The 26,166-nt window shown below is 40.7% G+C and overlaps 1 pseudogene; it reads right to left on the bottom strand.

Moving 5' to 3' along the window:
• Window positions 1-9,628: 9,628 nt before the first annotated feature.
• LOC105981267 lies at window positions 9,629-10,087 on the bottom strand (annotated as a pseudogene).
• Window positions 10,088-26,166: the final 16,079 nt, after the last annotated feature.

Here is a 26,166-nt window from a genome sequence, read left to right on the forward strand (position 1 = left end):
GAACACTGCTGTCGGCAGGTCAGGAAATCAATAAACAGCTGGAAGGCGGCCATTACCAACAGCATTAACTCCAATAATAAGTCCAATGGGCAGAGGAAGAGTTTCCTTCAACAGAGTGCTAAGTTGCCAACTCTGGAAAGCAGCAAGCAGCCTGCTCTTTCTCTGGGGCCAGATTCTTACTTGTATATTCTAGTTTCTGCCCCCATTATGGCGGATATTACTGCCACCTCAGTTTTCATTTTTTCTCCTTTGTTAATGCAACCTTAGATTTGCTTGGCAGGGCTATGTTCGCCAGTTTTTTTTTTTTTTTTAATAGCCAGCTTCCTAGAAAGATTCTGGCTAGTGTTGACTGTGGGGTATGGCTCTGTCAAGTAAGAAGTGAACGGTAATGTATTGGGCAGGCCTCCTGGGAAGCTATTGCTTTCCAAATTAAAAAAAAAAGCCAGCTCAGACAGGAAAGTCTGCGAGACTCTTAATTCCACTAAATTACTGAAAAAGCAAGAAGTGGAGCTGTGGCTCAAGTGATAGAATGTTAGCCTTGAGCAAAAGAAGCTCAGGGACAATGCTCAGGCCATGAGTTCAAGCCACACACACACACACACACACACACACACACACACACACACACACACACAGACTTGATTATTATTCTTTAAGAAAAAAAATTTAGTTAGCCATCTCTTGTGTTTTTTCAATTTTTCCAGAAACTTGGATGTGGTACCTGGCTATAGAGAAAATATGTAAGGAGTACTAGACATCCAACTAGAGGACCAGTGTGTACTCATAGAAGCTAGAAAGAAGCTTGCTTCCAGTGAGCTCTCTGCTGCTGTCCACTAGCCTGAAACACTCCGGCTGACCTTGTGCTTGCATCCCATTTGCAGAGTAAGGGTCCCCTATTTTATTTGAAGTTTTCTCAGAATAGGAACTAATCTGTCTTAACCTGAGTGTTCTTGTCGTGACCAGACTAAGCCTAACACTTAACTATGAAAATCCTCAAGTAAATTCGAAGCTTGAAAGGGAAGCAAGGCATACCAAGATTCTTTCACTAGTGGCTCCTCACCAGGACTCACCCTAGGTTCACTATGTATGAATTTGCAACTCACCTATCTGGGCCCCAATGACAAACATGTAGATTCAGAAGTTCTAAACTGGAACCCTGGCAACATCTGTACTTAAACTGTCCTCAAAGGGGATTTGTCATCTTCTTTTCATATAATTGTCAGGAAATTCAGCTTTAATTTTATGCCATCTATCTATCTATCTATCTATCTATCTATCTATCTATCTATCTATCTATCTATCTATCTATCTATTATCTATCCAACCATCCATCTTCATTTATCTCTATCTCCCAAATTCTCACTTCTAAAAACCTCTGCCATACATGGACTTCCAAAATTTTGATGTTTGGAGCCTTTATACCTTACAAATGCATTTGAGATATGCTTGTGGGTTTATTTTCATAACATAAATGAAAAAACAAAATTAAGCAATTCAGGCAAAGGACATGGACGTCTTCTTTTCCTGCTAAAAAATGTCGATTGAGACAAAAGCAAATAAGAGCCAAACAAACAACAATAAACTTTACTCGATACCAATTTTCCCTAACAGTCAATGATTCTAGTTTCCCTCCTCAGCAGTTTTCTTTTCGACCATCTTACTGCATGAATTTCCCTGATTAAGGCAGTCATCTGTAATGAAATGTACCCTGGCCACAAGAGAAAGAGAAAGAGTGAGCTCACTCATCTCTAAAGTAAGTGGAATTTTATTTAGAGCACTAAGGACATTAGCTTTCCATTGGCCCTCAACTCAGAACAGGGAAGATAGGTCATGGATGATTGTAGATCTATCTTGTTTTATTTCCAAATGAATTCTATTTTTATTTTGGACTAGGTTTCCAAGTGATCTGTACTACGTAAGAGATATGCCAGCAAAAGCCAGCAAAAGCTATTTGCTTCCTGCTCACTCCTATGTCCTCTTCAAAAGAAGAGTAGAGGGCTGGACATTTGCATATATGCATCTCCTCCCTCCTTGAAATTAATGGACTATAAAGTTATCAGGGGTCTGTGAAACCCCCATCAAGAGCACATAGCTGACATTCCTGACAACAAACTCTCCTCAATTGAGTCAAACCTGGGACCCAGAACCTACAACATGGTGGCTCAAATAGTTCCCACCAATCCATTATAGATGACAAGTTTCCTGGATCCTTTAGCTCACCGGCAAGAGTTGAAGGTCAGTGTCTTGAATGACTGGAAATAATGAATTGCTTGGACCCCTATACTCCTTCTGCTCTGTGACTCTTTCCTTGGAAATGGCTGACAGGTCTTTGAGATGGTAGAGACCAAATCTGCTTTTCTGAAGGATGTGACTTCTTCCTGAGTTTCTTATTTTGCAGTTTTTAGAATACCTTAGAGCCCCACTTAGATAGTGGGAGGTGGAGCTCAGTTGATTGTGATGAAGCTTGCTGGCTGTCTACACTTACAAGCCAGGGGGGCTCCAGGGCATCATTTGCGTGAGCCTTTCATCTTTGTGGCTCTGAGCCACAAAGTTCTAGGGAAATAATGCCTGGGGTGGCAGGATGGCTTGCCAGTCTCCACTCCTAGCCCTTTGACACATGACTGAAAGGTGACATTAGATGCAAGGTAGGTCTCAATTCTTCCTATCAACTGATGAGCTCCTCCAAGCCTTCACCAAGACAATAAACTCCTAACACACATTGAACGCTCAATAATATGCTGAAGGAATGGAGGAATGAATCCAATTTTACTTCAAGAAAAATCTCAAAGAGGCTGAAAAAAATTGTCTTTAGCTTTCTTTGTTGTTTTTCTTGGTAGAACTCAGACCGCGCATCTTTTCGTCAAGGTTTTTGCTGTACGTTCCCTCATCATCATTGAGGAAAACAAATAATGACCTTCTTCAGAGCCCACTCCAAAGTCAACTGGTATTGGCTGCAATGTTCTTAGAGTGACTCAATCAGCTACCAATCCTGCATGGGGTAATTGTGAAGAGGGTGGCTGTCAACACAGTTAACCCAACTACAACTGATAACATGCTTTGCTCCACAGGCTATGGACATGCAGGAAAGAATAAAGGTTGGAGCGGATGCTGCACCAGCATTGTTCAATTAAACAATAGGCTCCAAGTCAAATTAAACATAGAATTTTATAAAATAGAATACCCTTGTTCAGTGATAGCTCCTTACCTGCTTTCATATCACCCAGGTCAGTGTTGCCAGCTGCCTTCTCATGATATCTGTCACATTTTAAGGCCATCTGTTAAACAAGACCTCACCCAACGTAACTGAATAGAATACAAGTCCCATATACTTGGATTGGCATAGAAAATATTCCTCCCCTCCCCTCCCTTCTCCATTCCCCCCACTTTTATCTCCTCTTTGTTCCCCTTCTTTCTTTCCCTTCCCTCCCTCCTTCCCTCCCTCTTTCCCTCATTCCCTACTCCTCTCCTCTCCTCTGCTTTCCTCCTCCTCTTCCTCTTCCTCCTCCTCCTCCTCCTCCTCCTCCACCTTTTTGATGGTATTGGGATTTAAATTAAGGGCTTCACAAATGCTCATCTTGCATGCTTAGCTATTTCTCTTCCATGTGAATTGAAACTCAGCCCAGCTTTTTTGCTGGCTTTGGAGATGGAGTCTCTTAGACCTTTCTTCCTAGGTTGACTTTCAACTGTGATCCTCTGGATCTCAGCCTCCTGAGTAGCTAAGATCATCAGAATACTATTTTTAAGCACATTAAATACACTTGGGATATAGGGAGAATCCATGATAATGGAATTGCTAAATAGTTTGAGTGTACTATCACAATACAAATGCTTCATTAAAATATATAATTGTAAAGGTGATGTACAGAGGGGTTACAGTTACATAAGTAAGGTGATGAGTACATTTCTTTTTGAACAATTACCCCCTTCTTCATCTTCTCTCATCCCCCCCCAAACTCCCCTCCCTCCCCCCAGGTTGTAAAGTTAATCTCCAACATAGTGTCTCTGGAGTATCATTGTTGTCTTGGTTCACCCTTCATTTCTGTGATTCCCTCTTCCCTTCCCCAAATCAGATAAACTTGTATACAAGAGAAAGCATACAGAAGTCAAAAACAAGGGAATAAACCAAAGGGAGTGGGGAGAAAGAAAAAAAGAATTAACTTTGTAGTTAACCTCCTGTTTTGATTTCTTGGAGTTCTTCACTGATGACAGGGCTGTGCATGCAGCAAGCACTGTAACTGAGCAGAGGTGATGAGCATGAATACTATTTGAGGAAATGAGCAGCAACTGTCATGCGAGATGGGATACCTGTGGGGTTCTGCAGACAAAGTCAAGCTGCTGCCTCGATGACTTGGCTGTCTTGTCTCTACTCATCCTAGTAGACATTGAGGAATTCCAGTTTGAGGCTAGAGAACAAAGTTCCAAGGTTCCATCCCCCCTATTAAGTCCAGAACCTGCTGCAAAAAATGTCGATTTGGCTGATACCAAAGACGATGGTAATTTTATAATACTGCATCTCTGTCAACAGACCCATATGGAAATAAAATAGAATACATGGCAGGTTACATGAAGGGAGATGTGGATGCTATTGCTATACCGTCTCCAGTCATGGGTGGAGGAAGGCTGGGGCATCTGAAGGAATAACGGGTATAAGAGATGACTGGGATCTAACCCATGGAGGAGACAGCTGAGGGGCAGATAGGTGTTGTGCTGCTTTAGGCAACAGAAACCATATGTGCAAACCCCACAAAACCAAAGAGAAAAGCATGGGAGGAACAGGATGAGTTTTCAGGGCTAGACAATGGAGTGATGAGATGGATATGGTTAGGGAGACCAAGGAGGACAAGGATACTATACAGCAAGAAAAGATGGCTACAGTCTTTATGCTAAAACACCAATGGGAAGCTGCTATTCATTTTCAGGATGTGTTCATTAAGAATATGGCTCTAGCTGTTACGTTTAAAGCGGATCATGGAATACAAACACAGAGGCAGAGAGAGTAGAGAGGAAATTTCTGGCATATCCAGCCCCTGATTTGATGTCGGAGGGGAGCTGATGAGCAAGGAAGCAGGGACTCTGATGCAGAATGGCGCCATTTACTGATGCTAAGATCACAGAGGAGATCTTGAGTTTCGGGTGAGGTAGAAACACTGAATTTGGTTTAGCACATGATTGAATCCAAGCATCTGTGAGAAAATTTAGTGGTTATCACTAGTACACAGTTGTCTCTGCACAGAATCCAAAGGGAGAAGATACTAACCCCCAAACCCTGAAATTGGTGAGTAATGGTATTGAGTGACATGTTAAGTGATCTTGTTTAAAAACTATCATTTAGTGCTATGTTTCGGGCATCATAGTATATAATTTATACACATTTTCCCCAGTTCTTAAACATTATTTGACCCAGTATGCTTGTGCTATCTTTGTAGACAGAGAGTTCAACACTAAGAGAGCTTAAATAATTTCTAGATTTTGTAATCAGAGATAGACCCAGGCCTGAGACCAGATCCTCTGATGCTAAAGCCCAGACTCTTAAATATGGCATTCTGGGGGTTTCTGAACTAATTGCCTTCCTTAGGATAAAAGCACAATGCTCCAGTTACAGAAACACACACATACACACAGACACACACACACACAATTTTAAGTTTTCAATCAATTTTGACAAAAAATATTTTGCCCATTTTAGTTTCAGGGCACAGATGATATCACGGAATCTTCTGGGCCATTTTGTTGTCTTATGTAGCATGTATTCAGTACATATTCATGGAATGAATGGAAGGAAAGTTTCAACTCAGTTAAATTCATCAAGAAGTCTCAGCATGGACATCTTATGAGTTGAGTAGAATTATATTAGTTGCAAGAGACATAAAGGTGTACACTGAATTTAAACAACTAGAAGAGGGGAAGCAATTGTTTCATGAAAGGTTGAAAATATCATCTCTCTAGCATGTCTCCGTCTTCAGCTCTGGCTGCCATTTGTCGCATGATTCAGCTTCCATCTCCACCCTTGCCCCTCTCTCCTCCCCCGCTGGTTTAGGTTTGTCACAAGGCTGCCCCTAGTAGTTGCAGGCTAATGCCCTCCTGTATTAATTTCCAGGAAGAAGAGCTTTGAATTGCATCTCTTTGGTGTGGTTGAGAGGACATATATATACTTTGAACCAGTCTCTGAGACTAGCAGGGAAGTCTGTGATGTTTTTGGCTGTACCTGAGTCACAAGTCCACCTTTCAAAGGAGGGTTTTGGAGTTTGTAGGTGAGAATGAAGACCATATGAAAACCATATGAACTGAAGAGAGTTGGGAATGGTCCCCTTCCCCCACCCCCAACAAATCCAGCATCTTTTTAAGAAAAAAGTGAGGGATATGATATGGGTAGGCAAAAGTATCGCATGTCCATTCCATTTGGCCTCAGCAAAAGAAGATATTATCATGTCATAAACAATGCAGTTTTTGTATAAATATTTTCGTGGCTAATGATAAGAATATTTCAACAGCAGTAAGTTCTGTAGTTAACTATGCAAGCACGTTGTGTTATTTTATGTCACATTGTGATTCTTTTTATTTTACTAGATTTGAGTAAACTAAGCAAGACAGAAACTTAAGGATACTTAATTTGACAAAATGAAAACCACGGCTAGCAATGTAATCTTGCCTACTGTCAGGAATTTCTAAAGCAATGTATTCATCTTTGATTAAAAAAATCATGCTTGATATCAGCGTAACTTCTATGCAAAGAATAAGTGACTAATCTCAGAACAGATTGAAGAAAATTTGCCCTCATCTTCTAAAATCTATTTGGTTCTTGAATTTGGATTCTGTAAGTTAGCAAAGCATGGATAGGTGAGTGATACCTGCCCTACTTTGAGTTAATAATTCTCTATACTTTCCCAAGAAAACTTTTACTTTCTGGTGTATCCTTACAAACACCAATGACATACACAATTATGTAAATGTAACATTTAACAAAATAAGAACAAAATTCTATCTGTTAAAGATGAACTATAGCATTCTCAAGATGTCTGCAAGTGTTAGTTTTGTCTAGGAGAAAAGTAAAAGCACAGGAAAGAATAAATAACTACATAATGTAAGGGGTAGGCACACACCTTGTCATCATTAGCCCTGTATTTCTAGGCTACCAATATGAGAATGCCCCAAGATGATTTGTGTCTGGACATTACTTAAAAAAATAACTTCAACAACAACAATAACAGCAGCAACAATAACAAAAGAGTAAGCTGGGAGCCAGTGGCTCAGGCCTATAATCCAAGAGGCTGAGAGGTAAGGACTGTAGTTCAAAGCCAGTCCTGGCAAGAGAGTCTGAGGTTCTTATCTCCAATTAACCACCAAAAAGCTAGAAGTAGAGCTATGGCTTAAGTGGTAACCTTGAGCAATAAAAAGCTGAGAGACAGCACCTGAGCCCTGCGTTCAAGCTCTGGGACTAGCAGCCTCCACTCCCCAAGACTATTGCAACAAGCAGGAAAAATTAGATTGAGGGGGGAGTTATTTTTTTCCCTTTCTCCTTCTTCCTCCCTATCTTTTGATTTTGGCACCTACAAAGATTCTTGAAAGAAGAGCAGAAGGACATTGTGCCAAGAGACTGCTGAACATAAACATTACAACACTGAGAGGGGCAAACTAGAATGTAGTTAATAGTTAATATTCATTGAATACCTATGCATGATTGGCATTTTGCAATAAGAACGTATTTTTATTTTTGAAATAACTTCAGACTTATGAACGAGTCACAAAGATAGTACAAGTGAGCTTCTGACTTTCTTTACGCAGCTTCTCCCATGGTAACAGTTTACACGAACACAGAATGTTTATTAAAATTAAATATGCACCTGAGAACAGTGATAGTAATGAAATTACAGCCCTCATTTGGGGTTCATTGATTTTTTCCCTCTGTTCCAAGATATAGTTCGAAGATATAATTCCAATTTACTTATTCAATGGGATACAGTTTAAGTATCTATCATCTCTTCTCTCCATCCATTCTTTAGTCTGCACTGTTTCACACAAATGAAGCACTTTATTGAAAAAAAATCCTAAGAGTTTCAGTAGCAGTATCTCTGACACCGAATGTTGTCACCTTCTTATTGTTACACATCATTTTGCTTATAGATTCATCAATTTGAAAATTGTTTTGAGGACTGGCACGTGGGAGGCCCTGGAGTCAATCATTAGCAACGCACAAAAACATTAAGTTGGGGGACTGAAAGGGTAGCTTAGTGTTTGCCTAGCACGGGCAAACGATTTCCAGAATAAATAAATAATAAATATTCAAGATATCTTCGCCTACATATTTTTACCAGCTGAAGCCTTTTACAATCATACATTCATTCATTCAGAAATCTCCCCCTTTAAAGTATATTCTTGTTTGCTTTAGAACCTGAACAGATCCAACATTAGTCAGTCAAGAGGTTCAATGTAATATCAGGAGTATTATATATATATATATATATATATATATATATATATATATATATATTCAAGGCATACAAAAGAAAATAAACCCATTCCTTTTCTAAGATTCTGAACACATAAGCAGATCTTTGGTCATTTGTCTTGTTACATTCATTTGTTCTTTTTTCGAAGTATGTCACTTTTCTTGGGGGATGCCGGGGCGGGGGTTACTCCTTTTCCTTGGCAATGATTCTTGGGGGTAAGGCCATCCTTTATCACCATTTCCTTCTGTCATTCCCAAGGAGCCAGAAGTACCAACCTAAATTCAATCTGGAGTGAACCATCTTCCAGAAATTTGGGACCTAAGCAGATGACAAGAACGAAAAGGCTGCACAGTGGCCAGCAGCCAGATCACCCTCCTATTACGCTCCGGCTCCTCCTGACTCTCTATCCTTCCTGCTCCTTTCTAAACCAGGTCCCGTCGCAGTCATCAATTCGCTGAGTCTCTACCTCCAACTCCCTTCCGTAAATTTCCTTTTACTTAGATAAACACAATTGGTTGCTGTAACTTGCACCTCAGTGTCCAAGTAAAGATACCAGGCATCCTGCTAACTCCCACATGGGTAGAATTGTTTTTGGTGGGAGGAGCTTCCCAAAGTCTCCTCCCATCTTTCCTCTTTTTACATTTTTGGCTGGGTGCAGTGAGCTTACTGGTGGTGGTCACAGGTCACAATTAGGGCTCTAAGCCCCTCCCCTTGGGAGGGGTCCAGGGTGGGAACAGTGAGGAGGGGAGATTCTCTGTGTTGCGGGGGCTGAGTAGGGACATGGGTCCCCAACAGCCAGGGCCTCTCTTTTCCTCTCACGTTCTTGCTGGGCTGGGTGGTCCAGGGGGGTCCTCTTCCTTGGAGGCCAGGTGGACCAGGAGGTCGACTACCCTGTTACTGTAGCCAAATTCGTTGGCATACCAGGAGATGAGCTTGAGCAAGTGGCTATTGAAGGTGATACCAGCCCCTGCGTGGAAGGTGGGGGAGTGAGCATGACTCTTAAAGTCGCAGGAAACCACCTGGTTCATGGTGTAGCCAGGGATGTCCTTGAGTGGCTTTCTGTTCAGCTTGTGGATGACTTTGCCCATGGCCAGGATGATAGTCCAGGCGGCCCCACAGCCATTTCACTGCAGAGGGGCTGTCCCAAGTCTCCTGGGTGGTTGTGATGGTGTGGACAGTGGTCATGGACCTTCTATGATGTCAGTGTCATCGCGGATGACCTTGGCCAAGGTGTCCTGGGTGGTCGTGATGGCGTGGACAGTGGTCATGGACCTTCTATGAGGTCAGTGTCATCGCGGATGACTTTGGCCAGGGGTGCTAAGCAGCTGATGGTACAGGAGGCATCACTGATGATCTTGAGCGAGTTGTCATACTTCTCATGGTTCACCCTATGACAAACATGGGGACCTTGGCCAAAGGGACAGAGAGGATGACCGTTTTGGCATCTTAATGTGGGCCCCTGCCTTCCCCATGGTGATGAAGACACCGGTGGACCCTCTACATCACCCCATTCGATGTTGGGCGGGATCTAGGCCTGAAAGATGGAGATGACCTTCCCATGGATGCAACCTTCCGTTCTCAGTTTGGACCGGGCTTTTGAACTTGCCATGGGGGAAGTCAGGCTGGAACATGTACACCATGTAATTGGGTCAATGAATGACCACGTGCCCAACGTGGCCAATTCCGTTCACTCTGTCTTCACCATCTGGGCTCCACCTCTACCATCTTGTCTCAGGGATGGAGGAGTGGAAGTGACATGTAAAGTACCGGGAGGAGCCCAAGCAGCCCTTTTGTATTTAAACTTCTGGGTGTTAGCTCCTAGCTTCATGGCCCTGGGACCTAGGATTATTGTTTAGTCACATTCATCATGATTTATTTTTTCACTATGTGACTCTACCTTTGACAGCCACCAGCATGCTGTGTTGAGCTTTGAGCAAACACTTGTAGGATGACAGGGAAAGAAATGGATGATTGCAAAACATATTTCTCCTACTGCTGTATAGTTTTCAGGCTGCTACAATGAAAGAGCATAAACCGGAAGGATGTGGAGGAGATGATCAGCAACATGGATTTTTGGAGCCTGACTTTGAAAGGCACCAGCAGACTGGGTGTCTGATGATACTCACTCCCTGGTCTCCTCTTTTTCCAGGTCCACTGGAAGGGAAAAGGGTTCTTTCTCTGTGGTCTTTCCTGAGGGCCCTAGTCCTATTGATGTTCCAATCATTTCCCCAGGTCTTCTGATCCTATCACCTTTATGGGCAGAATTTTAGCATGAGAACTGAGGAGGAGACACAAGCAAGCAGTTTGTAGCCCTCACTAAATACACACCCCTCTGTCACTGTTCAGAAGTGACTTTATTTTTTTTTTTTTACCTTTGTGACAATTATTTTAACTTCTGGTAAAGAGCCAACATTTTTATGCAACTCCAAATTAGCAAGAGCAGATGTGATTTCACGAAATATTGAAGATTTCTTTCGAGGTTCCAGAAATATGATCATCACGTTGTTGTCACGTGGATTTGGAAAGTGTTTATTGACTTTAACTTCATCAAATAGGTCCATATTATTTCTTGGCCGAGGATAGTTTCAGAAGAAAATATTTTCCTATGCTTTGCTTCATCATCTGATAGATCCATTCAATCTGTTAAGAGAGGCTATTTGCCTTTAGAGTTTCCATGCATTTAGAATCATAGGCTTGTAACAGGGGATAAAAATTAAAGCTGCCCAAAGACATAACAACACTGTTTAGCAAATGAGGGCAATGTTTACAACAGGACTGAATGTGACAGCTTTCAAATCACTATGTGAATTTCTAGGCATATATGGGTAGAGTTCTGACAGCATGTCAGTTATAGTTTTTGTAATAACATGGATATAATTTATTAGAATTCATATATAGAATAAACTGAGCCAATGCTTCAGCCCAAAGTAACTAATTTGTCTATTGCTGACAGTTTTGTAAGTGCTTTAAGTAGACATAAAGACATTCTAATTGAATAAACGTTTTCCTCTCGCTAACCATGCCCTCTTAGGGTTAACAGCAAGCAAAAGGAATAATGTCGAATCACTGCAAGAACACCACAAATAAGACAACCGTGGAAGAGAGGTGGGTTTCAGCTTTCCTGCTTGTCTGCCACAGAGGCTTGCTCATGTGTGATTGATTGCCCTGGTGAGTAACACCAGTTGGCAGACGTTAGTAACACTTTGTCTTACTTTTGGTGCAGTTGTTAGCTTTTTACTATGTTTAGCATGTTTTCATAGTTTAATAAGAATCTTGAAGATATATGTGTGTGTGTGTGTGTGTGTGTGTGTGTGTGTGTGTGTGTGCATATATTTTTTTTCAGCATTAGTCTGAAACTTGACACTTCTGATTCTGGGTTAATTTATAGCTTCATCTGTATTTGACATAACTACATGATGCTTTCAACATATGGAATTATGCTTGTAAAATTTAACCTTATTACATTCCTTTTCCAGCCCCTTGTGCGTTTTGATACACATTTACTTTGCATTTTAAACATTTTGATTCTATATTATGACCAGGGTTGGGTGCTTTAGCAGGAAGCAGGGAGGGAGGAGGGGTGTGATGATAGGAGGGTTTTTTTTTTTTTTGACAATTGACCAAGATGCTCTATTTCATTTTTGAACTAAGATGGATGAGGTACCAACCTGAACTCCTTTGTGATTTTGCCAACAACAAGAGTTACCAAGGATGTTTTGTACCTCTGTACTGAGGTATCCAATGAGGTGTTCAAAACATGTGGACCCTTCCAGGATTTCGTGTGGTACACTTGCTCCCTTTTGGGAGTTGGATCCCATCCACCAGGCAAACCATGTGAAAAGCATGAGGCTCGGACAATAGTGTGATGGAAATTTAAATAGACGAGGACAGGCGCCAAGTTTTCAGAGTATTGTTGTAAGCTGACTTCAGCTGAAGCCAGTGAGAGTGGCTTGGCATTCTTCCTTCAAGGCAGAAGTTGCAAAATGGCTCAGAGCTCTCTTTACAGTTTTGGGAATTTCCAGCTACTCAATACAGCTTTCCCGGTCTTCTGTAGAAGATAGTTCAAACCATTGGCTTGACCCTAGGAAATCTCCCAGGGGGAAAAAAGTCTCCCAGGGCGGAGGTGATTGGAGGGGGGTTGGGGTTGAAGGGGGATTGGAGAAGGGGTTGATTCACAATGACAAACTGCAACTCAAATTGAGTGCATGCTATCCCCTGGTGCATTTGCTTATTTCCATTTATTGCATCAGAGAAGGAGAAGCATATTTTAAATGCCTCCTTCTACCCCCTCCCCCCCATAGAGTTCAGTTTACATTGCCCAGAGCCTAGGAGTAGAAGAAACTTGGAATTTTCTTTTTTTCTTAAACAAAAGAGAGGAGAGCTTGCTCCTGAAGCTGGTTTCCCAAGGTCACGGACACTTCTAATTACAATTCTAATGAAACATAAGGAGATCTTCCCAGGAGATCATTACTTGGTAATTTTTCAACAATAGCTATACCATTTCCTTCCCTATTTGGAAAAATACAGAAAAATGGCCCATCAGTGACAGCCTGACCATAGATTTCATTTTCTTTCTCGGTATTTTTGAATTCCTGATTAGTTCTGTGACAAGCAGCACATTTATATACAGTATGAAATATGAGTGTTATCTGTGCCTTGGTCTTAATTTAAAATTTACATTATACAGTATTTATGTAGACCTTCTCTGCCACCTCTCAAGTACTCACATGATTCTCCATGAAAAGAGTTGATCTTGAAATATCTGTCGGAGCATTGTAAATAGCATGTTATGGATCACACGTTTATTAGACAAATGAAATACAACATCAAAAGCTATTGCTCAAGAAATGAGGCCAATATTGGGCATTAAAAAAATATATAGCACCATATATCTTGGGTGAGAAAGTTCTCTGGATCTCACGTGTGAATGAAGGAGAATATTTAGACTCTCTAGCAAAGATTACATGTTTCTCGATTCATCTCACAGTGCAAGTCTATTTCATTTGCAAAGTGATAACCTATTACCATAACTAAACCGCCTATTGCATGGAGGCTCAGAAATAAAATAAAAAGATTAGCCAGTTATCTTATTTACATATATTGAATTGCAGTAATACCGCCCGATCTCTGCCTCTCATTTGATTCTAATTAAAGCGTAGCAGAGAAACTGCAATCCACACAAGAGCTTATTTTAATAGTCAGAGCTGGCAAAGTCCCAATATCACAATGTAGCAATTAACAGCACGGCTGTATTTGCTATTCATGGTTTGATGTAAAAACTTGTTTATTAAGATGGGCTGGAGGCGCTGGTGTGCAATAGACCTGCATGTAATTAGATTCCAATTATTTGTCTGTTTCTGATATTGTAAACTGGCACTTAGCACATCAGTTAAATTGACACACGGCGCTGCATGGTTTACTCGGTAATTAAAACATGTTCTGTTAATTAGATGATGACCACTTTATTTCAGGGCTCTTGTGTTTGGGTTTTCTAGTGTGCTCTGTTTGTATCATGAGCCACCAGACGCTCCTCTAATGAGTCCTTGTTTTGTTTCAATTACCACCTGCTGTTCAAAAGCAAAGCTTGTTTTAACTAAACAAAATTAATGCTTGTCTCTTCCTTTGTAAGAACTTAAACGTTAGACAAATTAATACGCTTATTATCGAAGTGCTAAGCTCTGGTTTTAAAGACTGCTAAGGCAATTAGAAGAAAGTTATAAAATGTTGTAGAGTGCAGCATAAATATTGTTTAGCGTATTAAGAGGCATTACAAACAATGAAATATTTGCTGGAGTTGAAAGAACAACATGGGGACTTAGCCTACCCACTCCCAAATTAAATTAGCTCTTGCAAGAGGCGAAACCACTCAGGAAGTCAAGGTATGGGGGACTTAGGAGGAGAGGGGTCTGATGAAGTAGGACAAGAAAGTGTCAGGATGATTGTAAATCAATCAGTCAATGACTCAGGGTCATCATGAATGGCTTCCAAAACTGTGTGCTGCTGATTCTGTTATATGACGTGCCATTTCCATGCCAAAGATACAACTGCAGCTATGTCTTCAGACTTTTCAATGCAAACTCTGGTGGATCCCTTCTCTTCCTTTTCCTCCCCTCCCCTCCCCTCCCCTCCTTCCCCTCCCATCTCCTCCCTTTCCTTCCCCTCCTTGTTGCTCTTCTTTCTTCTCCTCCCTCCCTCCTTACTGGTTGCAGGGGTTAAACTCAGGGCTTGACACTTGCTAGGCAGTGCTCTACCACTTCAACAACACTCCAATCATTTTTGCTCTAGTTATTTTTGGGACAGAGTCTCTTGCTTTAGCCTGGGGCTAACGTTAGACTGAGAATCTCTTGCCTATGTGGCCCTTCTTAACTAGTACCCTCCCAAGTAGCTACTAAGGGCTGGCTAAGTTTTGTCCAGGTTGCCCTTGAATTATGATTCTACCAATCTCCACCTCCTGTGTGGTTGTGTTTACAGGCCCAAGTTTCTTAATCCACAATCACCGCTGCATCAGCCATTTGCCCATGTACCACCAGAGCACAATCCATCTTTACAACACTGTATAGCCCTTCCCATCTCAGCAGCTTCTTTCTGCATTCCCTGACATCATGACACTGCTCTTGCTCAGAGCTGAGAATTGCCATCATGCAAATGGAGGGGCCAAAGGATGATTTATTTCTCAACCTAATTCTTCATTGGACTTGGAAAACTCATTAAGCTGGCTGGCTAATGATGTCAGTCAAGTTAGCCACTAGTGTGCACCTGAGAAGTAACTCTAAATAGAGTGTGAAACTTTAGAATAGCAGGAAAGACTTCCATTTCATTCTCTTCCACTGGCATCAAACCAGCTAAGTCAATAGCTGGGGAGTTGGCCTATGATAATTCCATAACTTTCAGTTTATTTAGATACATTCTTCTGTAAGTTTCAATTCAGAATTATTCAGTGTTTGTTCCAATGTGTATTAGAATTGACATGTGGCATCTTTAAGCTAATTTAATACTAAGTCTGGAATGGAATATACATAAGCATAAAGGTTCTTGGAAAGTATTTTAATTCTAAGGCAGACAAAACTGTAGTGACATTGATGTTATTTGTACAGTTCTTCCTTCTTCTCCCTCCTCCTCTTCCTCTTCCTCCTCTTCTTTCTGTGCTGGTACCAGAGCTTCAACTCAGGGCCTGGGTGCTCTATTCTAGCTTTTTTACTTAAGGCTAATAATCTATCACTTGAGCCACATTCCCACTTCTTGCTTTTTGATGGCTCATTGGGTGTCTCATAGACTTTCCTGCCTAGGTTGGCTTTGAACTGAAATCCTCAGATCCCAACCTTTTAAATAGCTAGGATTATAGGCATCAGCGACAGGCACCTGGTCAGGTGATTTTTTTGACTTTGAGAGATATAATTTCTTCTGGAAATTCAACAACAGTGATGTCACAACAGGGAATACGAATCTGTGTTTGTGACGCTGGCCCCCAAGGCCATAGCCCTCTGTATGCATGTATCCAAATGAAGTGCCACATGTCTTTCTGGAACTTTAATCGAAAAAAAAAAAACCCTTCACAGTAGCTGGTTTCTATACCTAAGGGGTACATTTCCAAAGCAATGGGCGGCAAGTGAGCTGCAAGACTTCTATTGATATTAATGGCAGTCACAGAGCTAAACCACTGAGCACCGCTCGGCAAACTTACTCCTTAATGCTGCAGTTGCCTTAAATTAATATTTTACAAAGACCTAAAGTAATTAGACTGTGTCTTACTAAATGCTCCATTTACTCATTAGATATTTCAAAATGCATCTTTTGCTTCAAGCCCACTGGGGCACATTAACTGCTCTAAAATATATAAATGACTTCAGCGGGACCTTTTTAAAAATGCTGGCGCAAGGGAAGGCCACAGGCTCCTCACTGGTGACCAATTAGCATTGGGCCATTAAGGTACACATGGTTGGTACTCAAGGGACATGATTTGATTAGGGCTGTCCAGATCCAGGAAGCAGTGAGCTATTTTCAACCACATCGTGTGTGTATATTTTACATGTGAACCTCCATTTAGATCTTTGTCTTACCTATTGGCTGCTTTTGGCCTTCTGTGGGGTCTGTTTCATTTTATCTGACTTCCTGTTTGGATTTTCTCCCATGAATATTTACTCTGGAAGAAGTGGAGTCCTCTCCCAGCTCTGAGGTGATAAGGCAAAGTTGAGTCTCCCCCCAACTCTTAGCTACAATGATTGGTTTAAAGATGGACTTGACATTTAAGATGGTTCAATCTCCAACTATTGAACTCTTCTTGTTCAATAGTTAAAGGAAGGGATGCTTTCTTTCAGATAGAGTATTGGCAGGAATAAAGTTCTCCTCCCCACATTGCTGGCAAACATATCTGATTGTATTGTTTGAGTCAAGAGCCAACCCTGCTGAAGCAGCACATCCTGATCAAATCAGGTGTGACTCTCATACTATCTCTATATTTATGTCAACTGTTTTCTCCTTTGCTCCCATTTGTTTTGCTTCTACGCTATGCTAGCTTAGTTTCTGTTTTAACCTGTAAGTGGTAATGATGCAGCCCTACTTTCCATGTCACAGTTTTGCTATTTCACTCATCAGGGCTCTAAAACCAAAGAAGAAGATTTAAAGGCAGAGTCTTCATCTAGGGTTGAATAGTAGATTTCAGAGGATTAATCAGTTCCCTAAAACAAGAAATAGTATTGTATGCAGTGTGCACCTTCCAGTGGAGTCCAATGTTTCCCATTGTAAGTCAGATTCAGAACTTCTCTATTGGTAAACAAACTCCTAGAAGGCCAGCAGGAAGGACCACACACATAGAAGAGGATTTTATATAAAACTGGCCACTTACTAAGTATCAATTTTAGAGTCTCTACCTCATCACCATTCTAACACTTTGGAGCCAGTACTAAATGAAATAAGTACTTGAACATGAGCACTGAGAGCTGAGAGCCTAGAGCCTAACACAGTCCATCGGATAATCAGGATAGCTAACAAGTGATGAGCAGGTGGTCATATGTATTGGCTGCTTTTGGCTTGCTGGGGTCTATTTCATTTTACACTGTATACATTATGGATACACTGGACAAAGAAATGAATCAGGTTCCAGATGGGCTAGAGCAGGTACGGGCAAGAGTTCCTCATGCAACTCAGAATGCCTTGAGATTTACAACTGCTTCTTTTCGAGAATTTACCATTTAACATTTTTCTGACCAAGGTTTTCTTAGGTAACTGAAACAAAGGGACAGAAAATCCAGGATAAGGTATATACGATAGTATTGCCACATAAAGCATATCAAAGGATCTGTAGCAAGAAAATAGACCATGCCTCTGTCATACCAAGAGTGTGTGCATAGACTCAACTGCAAGTATGCTCAGCCTCTGTACTCAAAAGCTCAGAGTTAGGCCACCGACGTGGCTGAGACTATAACTCCACCTTCTTATCTTCTTTCTCTGACACAGAAAAAAAGTATGATGATACCACAGAAAAGCAAATTAGAATAAACTAAGTTTACAACTCACTAATACTTATGTGAGAAAAGCCCTTATCTATCAAAGATTTTTTGCTTCCTTTCTGTCAATCTTGTGAGAATTGTTTTTCTGAGATGTTCCTGCTTTGGCTAGGTGTCTTGGCCCTTGTTCATGAGCTTTTAGTGACATCCTTTTTCTACTATACTTTAAGACACCCCATTACAAGCTTTTTAAATTTTAGTTACATCCTATGTAGGTCAAGTGATAGAGCACTAGCCTTGAGCAAAAGAAGAAACTCATGGATAGCACCCAGGTCCAGGTCCAGAGTTCAAGCCCCAGGACCAGCAAAGAAAAAAGGGGGGAGGGGAAGAGAAGAGAGAGAGAGAGAGGAGAGAGAGATGGGGTGGGTAAAGGAGAGAGAGAGAAATAGAGAGAGGGGAAAAGGGGGAGATGTAGAGAGAAAGAGAGAGAGAGAGGAGAGAGAGAGAGAGATCACAGCTTGTATACTTGTTTGAAGGCTGATGGCTTACCTTTCTACAGATGTCAACTTGGCCTAGCTGAGTTGCTTTTGGAATGGTGTCCTTATTCCTACAAGACAACCCAACATCCCAAGCCTTATCTAACACTTATAAATGCTTTCTAGTTATTTTGTCAAAGGGATCCAGTATGACTGAATCTGGATCAGACTGAGTTCAAATCCTGGCTTTCCCTTTAGCATGGTGACCTTGGGTATGTAGATTTACAGTTCTATTACTCAATTCAACATCTAAAATGCAACCTTAGACTGAATTATATGAAAAGGCCCCACATTCTCTATATTTTTTTAAAAAAGCATTTTTGTGTGGTTCAAACTTAAAGCTATATGCATTTGTCCTCTCAGGGCATCTGAAACAAACTATGTGTCTAACATAACAGAATGAGCCAGGAATGCTGCTCACTCCTATAATCCTAGCTGAGATCTGAGGATTGCAGTTTGTAGCCAACCCTGTGACTTTTATCTCCAATTAACCACCAGAAAACCAGAAATGGTGCTGTAGCTCAAAGTGGTAGAGCACTAGCCTTGGGTGAAAAAAACTCAGGGACAGTGCCCAGGCCCTGAGTTCAAACCCCATGATAGACAAATCAAACACACAAAAACAAAAAAAAAACAGAAATAAATTGTTTCATAGATCTAGTTTATAAGATAAAAAAATCCCTGCCTCTGTTGAGTTTCTGCAGATGGTGGCCATCTTTGGCGTTCCTTAGGTGTAGCTACTTCATTCTCCTCTCTTTCTACTTCCATACAGCCTTCTTCCTTGTGGGCATCCATGTATTTGTACCTTTTTAAGGTAACCCGTGTTTGGACTTAGGACCCACCCTAATCTAGTGTGAATCCCATCTTAACTTAATTACACAGTTGCAAGGAAATCCTATTTGAAAATGAAGTTCTATTCCCAGGGACTGGGTTTTGGTACTTGAAGACTTCAGTTCATCCTTATCTTTCACTCTTCTATGTATGTGTTTTAGTCCTAGGTAAGGCTACTTGTGCTATTTCTTGTGTTTATAGAGCATGTTCTTGGCCACATCACTATAGCAGAATATACAATTTTTAGTTCCTCTTCCTCTCCCTTTTCTCTTCCTTTTCTATCCCTCTTTTCCTCCCTTCCCTACCTCTCTCCTTCTCCCTATCTCCTTCCTCCCCATTCCGATTTCTCTCTCTGCCACCATGCCCAAATTTCCTAAAATAGGCTTCTGAGAATGGTAGCCCTAGAAAGAGGCCCTTAAAAAGGGGTTAATTAAAATATGTGAAGTGTATGTATCATATTTCTCTGTAGGAATTTTATATTGTATATGCTCAAAGCTCTAAGAAGGTCTCCAAGAAAGAAATATATTTCACTTGGTCTAATCTAATATTTATTTGACTATTTTATCCTAAATGTGGTTAATTTCGTATTTATACTGGCTGGCGTTTGTTGAACTTTTTGGATCTATGGGTTGAAGCTTTTCATTACATTTGGAAAACATTCAATATCATTTCTTTAAGTGTTTTTCTAGTCCATTCTCTATTTCCCTTCTTGGGCTCCAATTATACAATTAGACCTTTTGTTATTATCTCTGTTCACTGATGCTCTCTGTATATGTTTAACTTTTCCACCTCTTCCAGTTTGAAGAACTCTTATTGACTTGCCTTTATTAGTTCTTTATTCTTTGATGGTCGGTCTGCTGCTAAGCTTCTCCTATGAATTTTTAAAAATAACAAACATTGTTTTTTGGTGCTACAGTTTCTATTTGAGTCTTTGGAAAATTTCTATTTCTTGCTTCAAATATTATCTTTATATCCCTCATTTCCTAGAAAATATTTAATACATCTATGTACTTGTCTGTTAATTTCTCTTATTGGGTCATTTATTGAATTGTTTCCATTTGCTATGTTTTAAAAATATATCTCTTTTTTCTTTCCTTTCTTCCTTCCTTCCTTCCTCCCTTCCTTCCTTCTTCCCTTCCTTCCTTCTTTCCTTCCTCCCTCCCTCTCTCAATTCTTCCCTCCCTTCTTTCCTTCATCCCTAATTCCCACTCTTCCTCCTCCTCTTCCTCCTCCTTCTACAGTTCGGGGATTTGAACTCAGGACCTTTGCTTGCCACTACCACATAAACCATGATTTCCATCCCTCCTTTATTGTGGCGTGGAACCTAAGGCCTTGCACTTGCTAGGGAAGTACTGTGCACTAAGCTCCACCATCAGCCCCTTGCTTCTTATATCTCGTGATTATTTGTTTCCTGGTTGGCTACACAAAAACAGCCAGGGCCTGACAGACGAATGGTGTTGAGAACAAAGGTGTGGTTGTTTTCCTTTCTTCTCTGAAGAGTAGAAAGGTGGAATGGCTTAGTCTCCTGATGAATGTGGACATGAAGTCAGGCTCTTTGAAGAGACACTGTGCATGTGTAGTGAGGTGGCTTGGGATCCCACTTTCCTGGTTGCACCCTTCCTTGTCTATGTTGCTCATCTGACCCTGTGCCGTTTTGAACATGAGAAACAAACTTGGGGCAGACAACAGGATGAAAAAAGGGCAGGAGTGGGATGCTTATGTTACTACATCAGATGCCATAAGATCATGTATGTTGCTTATGGATGAAGAAAACCAGGCTTGTACTGCCTTGGGGAGAAGAGGGAATTGCGGCAGAAGGTTGGGAGACTGAAACATCAGAGGAGCTATGTTATGGGGAAGGACTCTGAATGGGGAACACAGATGAAGCACACTTGAAAATAATGACTGTCCAGTTCATGAATGCCCTGCCCCATCAGGATCCCCAAAGCTTCCTAACCTGATTAAGCTGAATAACTGGACTCCAATCATAAGTCTAAGCCATGGCCGAGTCTTCCTTTCTACACCGCTATAACCTACCACATCACCTGGCCGACAGCAGGGGACCGATGTAGTTAATAAGTGCATTTTTGAGTGAGTGAGCAAATGAATCAAAATTTTCTCATTTTGCCCGAAACCTTTTCTTAAACCTATTTGTTTCTGAAGCACCCATGAAATTGAATATATTGATTATTTATTCTGGCATTTGTTATTTTCTGTCTTCCCCTTAGGATGTCAGCAACACAGGGAGGAAGGAGAACACCTTTTTTTTTTTTTTTTTTACTGTGAGTCTAAGCACTTTTTACAGTGGGACTGGCACAGCAAAAGTCTCTTGAATAAATGCTTTTACTGACTGCCAGACCCAGAAAAGATTATGAAGTGGGGATACACAAGTGAAGATTCATCATGATGAACATGATGTGTATTTTGGTAGCACAATTTAATAATAAAGTTGTGATATGTGATTGCTCAAAACATTCTTGGACTTAGAACCTTTCCTCTAGCTGGGCACCATTAGAGGCTCATGCCTCTAATCCTAACTACTCAGGCAACTGAGATCTGAAGAAAACAGTTTGAAGCCAGACTGGGAATGAAAGTCCATGAGACTCTAAGCTCCAATTAAATACTTAAAAGCCAGAAGTGGAGCTGTGGCTAAAGTTGTAGAGCACCAGCTTTGAATACAACAAGCTTAGGGATAGTGCCCTGATCTTGAGTTCAAGCTTCAGTACTGATATATACAAAAATAGACACAGATACAGACACAGACACACAGACACACACAGACACCCACACCCACACACACATACACACACACAACCTTTCTCCATCTTGTTCCTAGAATACAAAGACATGAGCCTCTTCAAGACTACTGCCTTCATTATCCTGTAACAGTCATGGTGATTTGGTTTGGGAGTGCTCAGAACAAGGGTGGCCCTGGTCAGGGTTGCAACATGGACAATGACAAAGCCAGCCTAGAGACATCTGTCTCCAGGAGACAGAAAGCAGAGGTATTAGACCCATGCCTCATGACCTTGAGCTTTATGCAACAGATGCCGTTCTATCCATGAAAGCTGCACTCTGAATCCACATCTAGCTCTATCCTTCCATTCTATCATCATCTAATGAAGCTGCAGCTAGTCTAAGCACATCAACTTCATCCCTTTAGTCAAACAACACAGTCAAGATCTGGCAGGAGTCATGAGTCACAACTCTACATTTCTTTCTGCTAAAGGTAAGTGGAAGGAACTTCTTTAAAGTTTTGCTGTTGATATTCCTGGGATGCCTAGAGAGAAATCCTTAGGTAACACCAGGACTTCAGGAAACACCTATTTTAATAACCATACTTCCTAAAAAACATGCTCTATGACGTCAACAAGGTGTTGTTTTACCACGCAGGAAATTAACCCAAAAAAGAATCTGTGAGTGGCAATTTCTACAGTAATAGATTTTGATGATTTTTCCCCAAAATGTTCTGATGTTTGACACTGTAATGAATCATGACAGATTACATCAATCATGTGTGTCACTTAAAAAAACAAAACACCCCCCACAATCCTCAACATGACTTTTAAAAATGGAATTGCAATGGGCCAAAGTTAGCAGGTATCCATTTTTAGAAAGTGAAAAAATACTGATAAAATACTGAAAACCCACTTACCAAGTACAGAAAGGTATCTAAATTCTCCTTCAAGGCAGATATTAAACACCATTTTGATATTTAATTTGTTTTCATGAGATAAATATTAAGGAAAAGGAGAAAGGAATAAAAAAAACCACGGGAGATGGCCAAAGTAGGGGGTGAGTATGAACAACATACTTCATACACAGGTATGAACATAGAAAAATGAGACCTACTAAAGTTAATAAAGGGAGAGATAGGTAAAGAAAGAACACATGAAGGGCTGAATTTATTCAAAGTTCATTGTGTGCATGTATGGAGATATCAAAAATTAAAAAGTCATTTCAAACCATTTGAGTTACAAATTTGCAATTTCTGATTCACACCTGGGACCATGCTTCATAGACTGGCTCCAACTGGACTACAATTCTTAGCTTATGATGGTTGCATGCTTAGAGACTCTTCCCTTGTAGAAACTACTTCATATGCTAGATTCATATACTTAGAACAAGGCACAGTTAAAGAGAAAGATGAAATTATCCTAAAAGTTTCTGGGTCCCCCATGAAGTTCCTAGGGAGACCTTAGCCCACTTAATCCAAAGGATTCCAATGACAGTTTTCTTCAGTCTTCCCTTCCACCCTTTAAACTCCCACTCCTAATTTTTAAAATTATATCTTTATTATCTTTAGGTAGTTGTGCAGAGTTAACATTCAAAAAATCAGTTTATAAGCTCAGTGAACATTGATGTCATTTCTTCCTCATCCTCCCCCATGCTTCCCAACTCAGCTCCTCCCCTCAATTACCTTAATTTCATAGGCTATGCATTGAATATCATGACTGCTTCCTCTCCCTTCCTCACTTCATTTATCTAACTCCCTCCCTTCAGTACCTCCTACCTTCAAGTGCCAGTTTATTTTGTTGGGATATGAGTTTTTCTAAGGAATTACAGTGTTTGAATTCTCTCCTAGAAATATATTGGTTATTATATTTGTGTGCATTTACTTGTATATTTATAAATTAGTTCTAGCTTCCTTATATGAGAGAAAACAGGCAACCTTTGTCTCTATGGGTCTGACTTCACTTAACATACTTTTTTCAAGGTCCATATATTTCTTTGCAAATGATGTAATATCCTCCTTAATGAATGAGTAAAATTGAATTTTGTATATATAACACATTTTCTTGATCCATTCATCCATTAAGGGGCATCTAGGCTGTTTCCATACTTTGGCTATGGTGAATAATGCAGCAATGAACATGTTTGTGCTGGTGGCTTAACTCTATCCTAATTTACTTTTGGATTGATGCCTAAGGGTAATATTTCTGCATCACAGGGTAGCTCTATGTTTAGTTTTATAAGGAATCTTCAAACTGTTTTCCAGGGTCCCCCTCCTCTTTTCTTGAGCCTAATAGAAACAGAATGGCATCTATAGTATCTTTTTTGAGATGCCAAAATGTATTCTTATATTTCTACATCTCTAAAACTTCTTTTCTCATGTATTTTAGTCCAAGAAGTCTGTTCAGAAAAAACGTGTAATACATAAAATAGGTCAAAATTATCAGGTCGAATCAGTTGATTAAGTTGAAAATGACTGACAGTCTCTATTTTCTAATCTACACCTTTGGGAAGATGAATAAATAAATTCATTGCTATGTTCTTGTTTCCAAAATCTGTGGTTGGGTGATGATTTTATAAGTTGTGTTAGTTAGCTCTCCATCACTGTAACAAATAGTCCAAGGCAATCAGTTTATAAGGAGAAAAAGCTTTAGTTGGGCTGACAGCTTTGGAGGCTTCAGACAACAGCTGGTTGTTTCCATTTTTTGGGGGGAGGGTTGTGGCAAAACAGTCCATTATGGCAAAAGTATGTGTTGACTGACCCTCATAATTAAGACACCAAGGAGAGGAAGAAGGGGTGGGGTCCCAAATTCCTTTCAAGAGTCCAACCCCAATGGCTTGTACTAGCCTCATTTCTTAAAGGTTCTAGTGCTTCTCCATCATTCCATGGGATGGGGCCCAAGCTCTTATAAACAGCCCCATAGGGGACACATATACAAAGTATAGCAAAATTTTATTATAATTTACTTGTCTATGTTTTTCAAACTCTAAGCTGATATCACAGATTCTTAGGTTTGGACACGGTTTCAATCAACCTAAGGCATGTAGAAGCACAGAAAAAAATCAAGCAATTGGGGAATGCTAATTTGACCCCCCAAAAGGAAGCCAGCAGACTGAGGGGCATTGCAGCATAGTGGGGTCAAATATGGGCTCTGTGGCCAGACTGCCTAGAATTCACATCCTCACACAAATGACTAACTTTCAGACATTTGGAACACTATTATGTCTCTCAATGCCTCCATTTGTGCTAGTCAGAGTCATGAAGAAGAGAAAGTGACATAGCCCAATCAGACATTAAACACAGAGGCCCTGCCTCTGAACAAATATATAATGCCAACTATATTGTGAATGTGAATGACACTTTGAGTGTTTGAAGATTCAGGAATATAGGTAAAACTGAGTGTAGTGGCACCTGTCTGTAAATCTCAGCACTTTGGAGAGGCAGAGGCAGGAGGATGAGAAGTTTGAGACTCACTGGGTCTACACGGAAAGAGCCTGTCCCAGAAAACAGCAGCCACAACAAGCAGCAGCAACAAGCAAAGTATATCAATGTTTTTTTAAAACTTTAAAATGAGAATATTCAACTAAGGTGGTCCTTAGTAGATGCTTATAATCTTAGCTACCCAGAAGACTGAGACCTAAAGAATGCAGTTCATATCTAGTCTGGACAGACATGTCAGTGAGATTCTATCTTCTACTAATCAGCAAAAAGTTGGACTGAAAGCATGGCTCAAGTGGTAAAGCACATACTGACAAAGCAAGCCCACCAGGGAGTTGGCCCTGAGTTCAAACAGGGCAAAACAAACAACTAACCTTATGGACTTTTATTAGAGAATCAAAATACATAAACAAGAATTAATATCCATGTCTTGTAGAAATATAAACAGAGACATGATAGTTTGACCAGAAGTCATGGTTAAGAAAATACCTGATTCATGGGGCTGGGGAAATGGCTCTGTGGTAGAGTGCTTGCCTTGCATGCATGAGGCCCTGGGTTCAATTCCTCAGCACCACATAAGCAAAAAGAAAAAAGCCGGAAGTGGTGCTGTGGCTCAAGTGGTAGAGCACTAGCCTTGAGCTGAAGAGCTGAGGGACAGCGCCCAGGCCCAGAGTTCAGGCCCCACGACCGGACCCAAAAAAAAAAAAAAAGAAAATACCTGATTCTTTACATCTCACCTT

The sequence above is a fragment of the Dipodomys ordii genome, unplaced genomic scaffold (assembly GCF_000151885.1).
Source record: "Dipodomys ordii isolate 6190 unplaced genomic scaffold, Dord_2.0 Scaffold12, whole genome shotgun sequence".
NCBI lineage: Eukaryota > Metazoa > Chordata > Mammalia > Rodentia > Heteromyidae > Dipodomys > Dipodomys ordii.